Raw genomic sequence first — 13,041 nt, forward strand, 5'->3', positions numbered from 1 at the left:
ATATTTGTTTTTTATTTGAAAATATTTACTATTGATCACAATACGAAGCAAATACACACAAAGATGCAAAATACATACTGTACATGATACAAAACATTACTGAAGCATATGCTCAAAATGCTTCCTCTATGGTGCAATGCACATTTGTAGTCGCAGTTCGAATGATTTGTGAGCGGCTGTGAGGGTGTCACGTGAGATATCAGCGTACGTTTCGATGATACGTTGCTTCATATCGTCTGGCGTAGTTGGTATTTGAGCATACACTTCGTTTGATTGCTCCCCAAACAAAAAAATCAAGAGGGGTCAAATCAGGAGACCGGGCTGGCCACTTCACTTCAGCACGTCGTGCTATCCAACAATCCGAGAACTTTTCATTTAACAGCTCTGTAGCCACACGGGAAGAGTGAGCAGTACAACCGTCATGTTGGAACCACATGCACTGACGCGTAGTTAGTGGTACCTCTTCCAGCAAAATGGGCAGAACGTTTCCAGGAACTATGCATAGTAATTGCCATTTAGTATACCCGGAATGACGTACGGCCCCACAATGGCATTTCCGACGGTGCCGCACCACATGTTAACACTCCACGGTTGCTAATGCTGTACCTGTCGGTGCCAATGAGCCGACCGAAGTGGCCGAGCGGTTCTAGGCACTACAGACTGGAACCGCGCGACGCTATGGTCGCAGGTTCGAGTCCTGCCTCGGGCATGGATGTGAGTGTTGTCCTTAGGTTAGGTTTAAGTAGTTATAAGATCTAGGGGACTGATGACCTAAGCAGTTAAGACCCTTAGTGCTCAGAGCCATTTTTTGAAGCCAGTGAGCGTTCTCTATTGATTAGTAAAACGTATTACGCAAATTCACATTACCGTGTTTGGTGAAAGTTGCTTCATCAGTAAAAATCACCCGTTGAAAAAAAAAAAACGTTGGATCAACTTGTAGGCGCTGCAGAGCAAACCGCAAAATTCTTGGCGCCGTACTAAATCCACACCGCCGAGTGCTTGATGTAATGAGAGGTGTAACGGGTGAAATCTACGCCGGTGCAATATGCATAGAACACATCTCTGACTTTTACTACATTCCGAGGCGATACGTCGCGAAGAAACAGTAGGGTCGTTATGCGCCAACGCTAGAACGCCCTCTTCATGTACCTCGTCAGTTGCAGTTTTCTGCCTTGTCCTCTGTATGGCGTTCCATGATCCCGGCTCAAGTAGTTTCTTACAAATACGTGCAAGAAGCTGGCGCGTGGGACGCTCACCATCAGGATACAGCTCTCCACATCGCTTTATTGCTCTAACAGCATTTCTTCTGCTTTCACCATACACTAGAAGCATATCTAACTTTTCTTCGTTGGTGTACATGTCTGCTCCAAGAAACGGTGACGGGAATGCGATGTCTCATTACCCCAGAAGCACATTTATAGGCTTCTCTCCAGTTACCTCGTGTGTCACCTTGCGGCATTATCGAGAAGCAGGAAAACAACGCCTTCCCTGTTAAATTCCTGCCGGCCGCGGCGGCCGAGCGGTTCTAGGCGCTACAGTCTGGAACCGCGCGACCGCTACGGCGCAGGTTCGATTTCTGCCTCGGGCATGGACGTGTGTGATATCCTTAGGTTGGTTAGGTTTAAGCAGTTCTAAGTTCTAGGGGACTGATGACCTCAGAAGTTAAGTCCCATAGTGCTCAGAGACATTTGAACCATCTTTTTGTTAAATTCCTCAGCCGGCCTCTGTGGCCAGGTGGTTCTAGGCGTTCAATCTGGAACCGCGCTGCTGCTACGGTCGCAGGTTCGAATCCTGCCTCGGGTATGGATGTGTGTGCCGTCCTTAGGTTAGTTAGTTTTAAGTAGTTCTAAGTCTAGGGGACTGATGACCTCAGATGTTAAGTCCCACAGTGCTTAGAGCCACTTTTTTTTTTCTTTTTTACGTTCCTCAGTGGTCAACACGAAAGGTCGCATTGGACAAAACCGCTTCGAAGGACGAATACGATACTTGAACATATCTGTGTCTTAAAAACTATTCGCCTAATTACACTACTGGCCACTAAAGTTGCTACACCACGAGGATAACGTGCTACAGACGCGAAATTTAACCGACAGGAAGAAGATGCTGTGATATACAAATGATTAGCTTTTCAGAGCGTTCACACAAGGTTGGCGCCGGTGGCGACACCTACAACGTGCTGACATGCGGAAAGTTTCCAACCGATTTCTCATACACAAACAGCAGTTGACCGGCGTTGCCTGGTGAAACGTTGTTGTGATGCCTCTTGTAAGGAGGAGAAATCCGTACCATCACGTTTCCGACTTGGTAAATGTCGGATTGTAGCCTATCGCGATTGCAGTTTATCGTATCGCGACATTGCTGCTCGCGTTGGTCGAGATCCAATGACTGTTATCAGAATATATAATCGGTGGGTTCAGGAGGGTAATAAGGAACGCCGTGCTGGATCCCAACGGCCTCGTATCACTAGCAGTAGAGATGACAGGCATCTTATCCGCATGGCTGTAACGGATCGTGCAGCCACGTCTCGATCCCTGAGTCAACAGATGGGGACGTTTGCAAGACAACAACCATCTGCACGAACAGTTCCACGGCGTTTACAGCTGCATGGACTATCAACTCTGAGACTATGGCTGCGCTTACCCTTGACGCTGTATCACCGACAGGAGCGCCTGCGATGGTGTACTCAATGACTAACCTGGGTGCACGAATGGCAAAACGTCACTTTTCGGATAAGTCCAGGTTCTGTGCACAGCATCGTGATGGTCGCATCCGTGTTTGGCGACATCGCGGTGAACCCACATTGGAAGCGTGTATTCGTCATCGCCATACTGGCGTATCACCCGGCGTGATGACATGCGGTGCCATTGGTTACACGTCTCGGCCACCTCTTGTTCGCATTAACGGCACTTTGAACGGTGGACGCTACATTTCAGATGTGTTACGACCCGTGGCTCTACCCTTCATTCGATCCCTGCGAAACCCTACATTTCAGCAAGATAATGCACGACCGCATGTTGCAGCTCCTGTATGGGCCTTTCTGGATACAGAAAATGTTCGACTGCTGCCCTGGCCAGCACATTCTCCAGATCTCTCACCAACTGAAAACGTCTAGTCAATGGTGGCCGAGCAACTGGCTCGTCACAATACGCCAGTCACTACTCTTGATGAACTGTGGTATCGTGTTGAAGCTGCATGGGCAGCTGTAACTGTACACGCCATCCAAGCTCTGTTTGACTCAATACCCAGGCGTATAAAGGCCGTTATTACGGCCAGAGGTGGTTGTTCTGGGTACTGATTTCTTAGGATCTATGGACCCAAATTGCGTTAAAATGTAATATCATGTCAGTTCTTGTATAATATATTTGTCCAACGAATACCCGTTTATCATCTGCATTTCTTCTTGGTGTAGCAATTTTAATGACCAGTAGTGTATTATGGTATACACATATTTGAAACCGTATTTTTAAGCCCATCGTGTTAACGCTTAAATTTAACATAGGGTTCCATTTAGAATAACCAAAGATGTTCTGTGATAAAAAGTAGCACATACATGAAATGTGATGTATTCAAGACCTAACTGCCTCACCCTGTATATAATTCGTGATGACTGGGTGTTGTGTGATGTCCTTAGGTTAGTTAGGTTTAAGTAGTTCTAAGTTCTAGGGGACTGATGACCATAGATGATAAGTCCCATAGTGCTCACAGCCATTTGAACCTTTTTTTTTTGTATATAATTAAATTATGAGACAAGTATATTCTTACCATTTCAGTTAATGTTCAAGGTAATTATTCTCACCAGTATTATGACAATAAGGAAGCTGAGCAGGTGTGTTTCGAAGGCAGTATATATCACCAGTAATGAGGAGTGACATGTGAGTGCCTCACCAGGCAGACAAGTCTGTTTTTGGAATGTCTTAGGCTCCCATTACTCATCTGCAGTGTATCAGGTGTCCTTCAAATAAATATGAATTTGGCGGTGTACCTAGTACTTAACCTACACCCAAAATCCATAATAATAGAGACGAGCAAAAATCAAAGCAAAGCTGTGCCTAACAGATTTTATCACAACTAAGAATGAATTTTCTGTGCTTGAGTTGTCCCATGAAACTCATTTTCAATTGAAAGGAGGTATACAATAAATTATTTTATCTCATTCGAAATGTAGTGGTCATGCTAGGAGAATATTTCCCAATTACGTTTAAGCTGGTATACGCTGCCCAACTGTTTTATTTACACCATTGTCATCAACATATCGATGCTACTTTCATCTCCTTCAGTCACTAGCTAACGAGTCGTGTAAAATTTGTCTGTCTTCACCTTGTAGCGTCTGTTTGCTGCCTTCTGCCTGTGGTGAAGTACGTCGTAAAACTGTTAGACCATTCTGTTCAGCTTTCGCTGCACTGTTTAGCGTTAAGCCCGATTTACATGATCGACTTTGTCTGACAAGGGGAGGTCACGACGTTGGGATCACGAATTTACTTCAAGCTTGGTACACCTTTAGGAGGCCATGAAAACAATGCGATATGCAAGCAGTAAGGTGCACTACTCTCAATTCCGAGAAATTCGCAAGAGAAGTTTTATGCGTCTATTATGTAACTGAATGTAACTGAAGTATTTCTGAGTATCTCTCGGACGTTACAGTTCATGGTGGTCAATTGGTTAGCGTTCGAGCATCGCGGGACGGGCGTGCATGAGGCGACGATTCGACTACCGTTTAAAACTTCGTAGTGTACATTTTGTGATATTCAAAATACACTCCTGGAAATTGAAATAAGAACACCGTGAAATCATTGTCCCAGGAAGGGGAAACTTTATTGACACATTCCTGGGGTCAGATACATCACATGATCACACTGACAGAACCACAGGCACATAGACACAGGCAACAGAGCATGCACAATGTCGGCACTAGTACAGTGTATATCCACCTTTCGCAGCAATGCAGGCTGCTATTCTCCCATGGAGACGATCGTAGAGATGCTGGATGTAGTCCTGTGGAACGGCTTGCCATGCCATTTCCACCTGGCGCCTCAGTTGGACCAGCGTTCGTGCTGGACGTGCAGACCGCGTGAGACGACGCTTCATCCAGTCCCAAACATGCTCAATGGGGGACAGATCCGGAGATCTTGCTGGCCAGGGTAGTTGACTTACACCTTCTAGAGCACGTTGGGTGGCACGGGATACATGCGGACGTGCATTGTCCTGTTGGAACAGCAAGTTCCCTTGCCGGTCTAGGAATGGTAGAATGGGTTCGATGACGGTTTGGATGTACCGTGCACTATTCAGTGTCCCCTCGACGATCACCAGTGGTGTACGGCCAGTGTAGGAGATCACTCCCCACACCATGATGCCGGGTGTTGGCCCTGTGTGCCTCGGTCGTATGCAGTCCTGATTGTGGCGCTCACCTGCACGGCGCCAAACACGCATAAGACCATCATTGGCACCAAGGCAGAAGCGACTCTCATCGCTGAAGACGACACGTCTCCATTCGTCCCTCCATTCACGCCTGTCGCGACACCACTGGAGGCGGTCTGCACGATGTTGGGGCGTGAGCGGAAGACGGCCTAACGGTGTGCGGGACCGTAGCCCAGCCTCATGGAGACGGTTGCGAATGGTCCTCGCCGATACCCCAGGAGCAACAGTGTCCCTAATTTGCTGGGAAGTGGCGGTGCGGTCCCCTACGGCACTGCGTAGGATCCTACGGTCTTGGCGTGCATCCGTGCGTCGCTGCGGTCCGGTCCCAGGTCGACGGGCACGTACACCTTCCGCCGACCACTGGCGACAACATCGATGTACTGTGGAGACCTCACGCCCCACGTGTTGAGCAATTCGGCGGTACGTCCACCCGGCCTCCCGCATGCCCACTATACGCCCTCGCTCAAAGTCCGTCAACTGCACATACGGTTCACGTCCACGCTGTCGCGGCATGCTACCAGTGTTAAAGACTGCGATGGAGCTCCGTATGCCACGGCAAACTGGCCGACACTGACGGCGGCGGTGCACAAATGCTGCGCAGCTAGCGCCATGGGACGGCCAACACCGCGGTTCCTGGTGTGTCCGCTGTGCCGTGCGTGTGATCATTGCTTGTACAGCCCTCTCGCAGTGTCCGGAGCAAGTATGGTGGGTCTGACACACCGGTGTCAATGTGTTCTTTTTTCCATTTCCAGGAGTGTATTTGAACCTACACTATTCGTTCTTGCTACAGTAGCATCGTCTCACCGCTACACAGGTTAACTGCCAAATGAGGCCGCCTATGTGCAGCTCGAAGCGTCGAGGTGCAAAGTAGTTTCGGGTACCGTACCATATTGCATGTATAAGATATTTGGCAAATCACGACAGGCACACATTTTCAGGATAATTATGCGTTTCTTGATTTACTTGTCGATAGTCATAAATATTTTTGTTGTAATAATTAAATTTAATTAGAAATAGTAAGTAGTGAAACAATATGAAATTCACTAAAACTTCACGCAAATACACGTAGTTTATTTTAATTGTATTAACCCTCAAATGTCATATAAATTAAATAACTGACCTGGGATAAAAAAATTATAGATTAAAAGTTGAGTTTCAGTGGGAGTCGAACCGTCGTCTCATACACGTTCGTCTTTCGTATCTCGAACGCTAACCACTTCACCCTCATTAATTCTAGCATCCGGCCCCTACGCACACATTAGTTACGTAATAGACGCGTAAACTTTCTCTCGCGATTTTCTCGGAATTGCCAGAGTAGTGCGCCTTACTGCTTGCGTATTATGTTGTTTTAATGGCCTACTAAAGGTGCACAAAGTTTGAAGAAAATCTGGGATGCCACCGTTGCGGCTTCCCCTTGTCAGCTGCAGCAGCGCCACGGAATTTTATCATGTACCGAGTCTCGTCTGTTTCGAGTGCTCATTTTCCTTTACACGTCAGCGCCAAAACTAGGTGTGTTGTGAGAGCTGTCTACTGCCCATCTGAAAGTTGAAAGTGAGGTTATGAGGGACTGTCCCTTTTACGAAAAAATCGAAATAGAGTAACAAAACGTAGGGACAAGCAACGATAACAGCGTTAATTAATGACCGAAGAAGAATTCATAGTGAAAGTTCTTATCAAGAGTCGTGTGGTAAATACGTCATACTCCTGAGGACTGGAGGAATAGGAAAAAAGGTCATCCAAATATTTCAGAACACATACTTTTCTTTGCTCGACAGAATATATACTTTCAACACATCAAACAATATCTAGAAACAGCGTCTTTTTGCTTTATCCTTCGTATCTTGCTTTCTTGCTACCAAATAACACCGAAATTATTTTTCTCGTCAAATAAGTCTTACTTTTTCACTATTGAAACTTGTGTAACTTTTTAATGTATCACGAAAACAAAGCAAACAACACAATAAAGATTAAGAAGACACGAAATCATAAAATTCATTTCTATAATAGCAACGAGCTCGGCCACAATTGATTAACTTCCGACGTTAGCAGAAGCAGTCATTGTCCTTTGTTTCCACGGCTGCGCAGCGTGCAGCATACTCGGACATTTAGAACTCCACACTATCTATAGGTAGTTGACATCATAGACACACTTGACTCGTGATGGACTGCTGGTTTACACATAGGCACGAAAGGCGGTCGAACCCGATTTTGACCAGAAAGTCGATTGTGGAAACGGTCTGTACACTTAACAGTGACAGTGCTGCTAATAGAAAGTATTGCATTTCAGATCGACCCTGCATCTTTTTTTTTTTTTTTTTTTTTTTTTTTTTTTTTTTTTTTTTTTTTTTTTTTTTTTTTTTTTTGTCATCAGTCTACTGACTGGTTTGATGCGGCCCGCCACGAATTCCTTTCCTGTGCTAACCTCTTCATCTCAGAGTAGCACTTGCAACCTACGTCCTCAATTATTTGCTTGACGTATTCCAATCTCTGTCTTCCTCTACAGTTTTTGCCCTCTACAGCTCCCTCTAGTACCATGGAAGTCATTCCCTCATGTCTTAGCAGATGTCCTATCATCCTGTCCCTTCTCCTTATCAGTGTTTTCCACATATTCCTTTCCTCTCCGATTCTGCGTAGAACTTCCTCATTCCTTACCTTATCAGTCCACCTAATTTTCAACATTCGTCTATAGCACCACATCTCAAATGTTTCGATTCTCTTCTGTTCCGGTTTTCCCACAGTCCATGTTTCATTACCATACAATGCTGTACTCCAGATGTACATCCTCAGAAATTTCTTCCTCAAATTAAGGCCGGTTTTTGATATTAGTAGACTTCTCTTGGCCAGAAATGCCTTTTCCGCCATAGCGAGTCTGCTTTTGATGTCCTCCTTGCTTCGTACGTCATTGGTTATTTTACTGCCTAGGTAGCAGAATTCCTTAACTTCATTGACTTCGTGACCATCAATCCTGATGTTAAGTTTCTCGCTGTTCTCATTTCTACTACTTCTCACTACCTTCGTCTTTCTCCGATTTACTCTCAAACCATACTGTGTACTCATTAGACTGTTCATTCCGTTCAGCAGATCATTTAATTCTTCTTCACTTTCACTCAGGATAGCAATGTCATCAGCGAATCGTATCATTGATATCCTTTCACCTTGTATTTTAATTCCATTCCTGAACCTTTCTTTTATTTCCATCATTGCTTCCTCGATGTACAGATTGAAGAGTATGGGCGAAAGGCTACAGTCTTGTCTTACACCCTTCTTAATACGAGCACTTCGTTCTTGATCGTCCACTCTTATTATTCCCTCTTGGTTGTTGTACATATTGTATATGACCCGTCTCTCACTATACCCCTACTTTTTTCAGAATCTCGAACAGCTTGCACCATTTTATATTGTCGAACGCTTTCCTATGAAAGTATCTTGATTTTTCTTTGGCCTTGCTTCCATTATTAGCCGTAACGTCAGAATTGCCTCTCTCGTCCCTTTACTTCTCCTAAAGCCAAACTGATCGTCACCTAGCGCATTCTCAATTTTCTTTTCCATTCTTCTGTATATTATTCTTGTAAGCAGCTTCGATGCATGAGCTGTTAAGCTGATTGTGCGATAATTCTTGCACTTGTCAGCTCTTGCCGTCTTCGGAATTGTGTGGATGATGCTTTTCCGAAAGTCAGATGGTACGTCGCCAGACGCATATATTCTACACACCAACGTGAATAGTCGTTTTGTTGCCACTTCCCCCAATGATTTTAGAAATTCTGATGGAATGTTATCTATCCCTTCCACCTTATTTGACCGTAAGTCCTCCAAAGCTCTTTTAAATTCCGATTCTAAAACTGGATCCCCTATCTCTTCTAAATCGACTTCTGTTTCTTCTTCTATCACATCAGACAAATCTTCAACCTCATAGAGGCTTTCAATGTATTCTTTCCACCTATCTGCTCTTTCCTCTGCATTTAACAGTGGAATTCCCGTTGCACTCCTAACGTTACCACCGTTGCTTTTAATGTCACCAAAGGTTGTTTTGACTTTCCTGTATGCTGAGTCTGTCCTTCCGACAATCATATCTTTTTCGATGTCTTCACATTTTTCCTGCAGCCATTTCGTCTTAGCTTCCCTGCACTTCCTATTTATTTCATTCCTCAGCGACTTGTATTTCTGCATTCCTGATTTTCCCGGAACATGTTTGTACTTCCTCCTTTCATCAATCAACTGAAGTATTTCTTCTGTTACCCATGGTTTCTTCGCAGCTACCTTCTTTGTACCTATGTTTTCCTTCCCAACTTCTGTGATGGCTCTTTTTAGAGATGTTCATTCCTCTTCAACTGTACTGCCTACTGCGCTATTCCTTATTGCTGTATCTATAGCGTTAGAGAACTTCAAACTTATCTCGTCATTCCTTAGTACTTCCGTATCCCACTTTTTTGGGTATTGATTCTTCCTGACTAATGTCTTGAACTTCAGCCTACTCTTCATCACTATTATATTGTGATCTGAGTCAATATCTGCTCCTGGGTACGCCTTACAATCCAGTATCTGATTTCGGAATCCCTGTCGGACCATGATGTAATCTAATTGAAATCTTCCCGTATCTCCCGGTCTTTTCCAAGTATACCTCTTCCTCTTGTGATTCTTGAACAGGGTATTCGCTACTACTAGCTGAAACTTGTTACAGAACTCAATTAGTCTTTCTCCTCTTTCATTCCTCGTCCCAAGCCCATATTCTCCTGTAACCTTTTCTTCTACTCCTTCCCCTACAACTGCATTCCAGTCGCCCATGACTATTAGATTTTCGTCCCCCTTTACATACTGCATTACCTTTTCAATATCCTCATACACTTTCTCTATCTGTTCATCTTCAGCTTGCGACGTCGGCATGTATACCTGAACTATCGTTGTCGGTGTTGGTCTGCTGTCGATTCTGATTAGAACAACCCGGTCACTGAACTGTTCACAGTAACACACCCTCTGCCCTACCTTCCTATCCATAACGAATCCTACACCTGTTATACCATTTTCTGCTGCTGTTGATATTACCCGATACTCATCTGACCAGAAATCTTTGTCTTCCTTCCACTTCACCTCACAGACCCCTACTATATTTAGATTAAGCCTTTGCATTTCCCTTTTCAGATTTTCTAGTTTCCCTACCACGTTCAAGCTTCTGACATTCCACGCCCCGACTCGTAAATCGTTATCCTTTCGTTGATTATTCAATCTTTTTCTCATGGTAACCTCCCCCTTGACAGTCCCCTCCCGGAGATCCGAATGGGGGACTATTCCGGAATCTTTTGCCAATGGAGAGATCATCATGACACTTCTTCAATTACAGGCCACATGTCCTGTGGATACACGTTACGTGTCTTTAATGCAGTGGTTTCCATTGCCTTCTGCATCCTCATGTCGTTGATCATTGCTGATTCTTCCGCCTTTAGGGACAATTTCCCACCCCTAGGACAAGAGAGTGCCTGAACCTCTATCCGCTCCTCCGCCCTCTTTGACAAGGCCGTTGGCAGAATGAGGCTGACTTCTTATGCCGGAAGTCTTCGACCGCCAATGCTGATTATTTATCAAAATTTGGGCAGTGGCGGGGAACGAACCCGGGACCGAAGACGTTTTTGATTAAGAATCAAAGACGCTACCCCTAGACCACGGGTCCAGGTGTCCCCTGCATCATATGTTGTACTATGTGAAAACGGAAATTTTCGAGACAAGGGTTGGCAGGGTTAACTGAAATAACGTGAGCCAATATTAATCCTGTTTCTTTGCACGTCGAGTTTAGCCTATTAAATTCATTAACATTTCCAAACATCGTCCTTTTACATTTCTTTTTCCGAGAACATCATAACATTCAAAACGCTACAACTGATAAGCATTTAATTGCATTTATACGGACATATGAAGATGGACTTTGGTTTCAAACCGGTGATTGATGAAAATAATAAATTTGTGGTTGTTAGTTGTTTTGTAACATATTGAAAGGTACTGTCAGTAATGCTATATGATTTTTGCAGAAAGAATGAATAACAGTGACTCTATTGTCAGAAAAGCTAGATTTTCATAGATATGTGATACTCCCCTTTCAGTCGGCAGTATTCATGGAGTGTGTGTGTGTGTGTGTGTGTGTGTGTGTGTGTGCGGAGGCGCGCGCGCGCGCTGTATAACCTACCGCTAGGTGCATCTACGTTGCCATTAAGTTCAATATGGGCGTCTAGATGATGAGTAACAGATCGTAGAAATAGCAAAAAAAAAAAAAAAAAAAAAAAAAAAAAAAAAAAAAAAAAAAAAAAAAAAAAAAAAAAAAACCTCATCTTGCGACATTTATTTTATTATCAATTAATCCCTTGTCTTCCAGTGAATAGGGTGAAAAGTGCTTCTTGTCACTGACAATATTATTTTGTCCTGTTAGTTTTGGAACAGCCAGTACTTGCAGGCAGTTACGTAAAAAAGACAGCTTGCAATTAGCGAGAGTTCACAGATTTCTCAGAAGTCTCCACAATTCTTCTCACCACTACAAACAGCCCATTCTTTTCCATGCGTTGTCCTCTGATATTACGTCAACTTTACAAAAAAGATGGCGCATGAGCAAAGGTTTCAAGATATCAAACAATATTTCATTTAAGTATCAAATTGTTAAGTTACATTTCAGCATTTTTACCCTTATAATTTTACTGGAAAAATCATGTTCATGTACTATCAGATAACCGACTGAAGAGGCATGACTTTCATTTTACCCCGGCCTTTTGGATGTGCAGCGAGATGAGTGACTTATTTTCTAGAATTACGTCATTACTAATTTCATTACAACCGTTCTTAACGTTCAAAGAACTTGATTTTCATGTAACGTAAGGAAATAAATGCTTCTTGAACCTCGATACAGGGAGAAAACTGTGCAGAATTTTTTTACATTAAAACATCAGTTTTCTCTGCTTGCTTAGGTAACCATTTCAAATTCACATCGTCCATAACCCATATGGTTAACACGTTTGGTTAGAATTAGCGCTGGGATCGTCCGGATATGGTTCGTTTAACCAGACAAAACAGAAAAGAAGTAAAGTACGTACATCCACAAGGTGAAATAGTCTTACGAATTAGTGTCCATAATCACCTAAAGGAAAACAGAAGATGTCTCAGAAAAAAGCGTTGCTTTATGTCTTATGCTACAGTAAAGACAGGAAACTTCTTAAATAAGAAGTTTTATGTATGTATCTACACAACAAAAAATTTTCGATAAACATGCTTCTAGCAGGTCAGTGAAATAAATAGACGACTTTTTAAAACCATTTACAAACTATAAAGAAATCTTGGTTTTACTTCCCAAACATCCTGTCTGTTGGAGACAGTTAATAACATCACAAACAAACCTGCGTAAGTACATATCACACCAAAATTTCATTTGCTTTGTAAAAGCTCAAATTCTCTATCTCGACTATCATTTTATTGTCGTGTACAGTCGTCAACGATATGGAAGATAAAAATCTTTTTTATACCTGTCTTAGTCCCACCTTGTAACTGATTATGCATTGACCAATCAAGTGGTTCAAATGGTTCTGAGCACTATGGGACTGAACTGCTGTGGTCATCAGTCCCCTAGAACTTAGAACTACTTAAACCTAACTAACC

Source organism: Schistocerca serialis, chromosome 1 (genome assembly GCF_023864345.2).
Source record: "Schistocerca serialis cubense isolate TAMUIC-IGC-003099 chromosome 1, iqSchSeri2.2, whole genome shotgun sequence".
NCBI classification, from domain to species: domain Eukaryota; kingdom Metazoa; phylum Arthropoda; class Insecta; order Orthoptera; family Acrididae; genus Schistocerca; species Schistocerca serialis.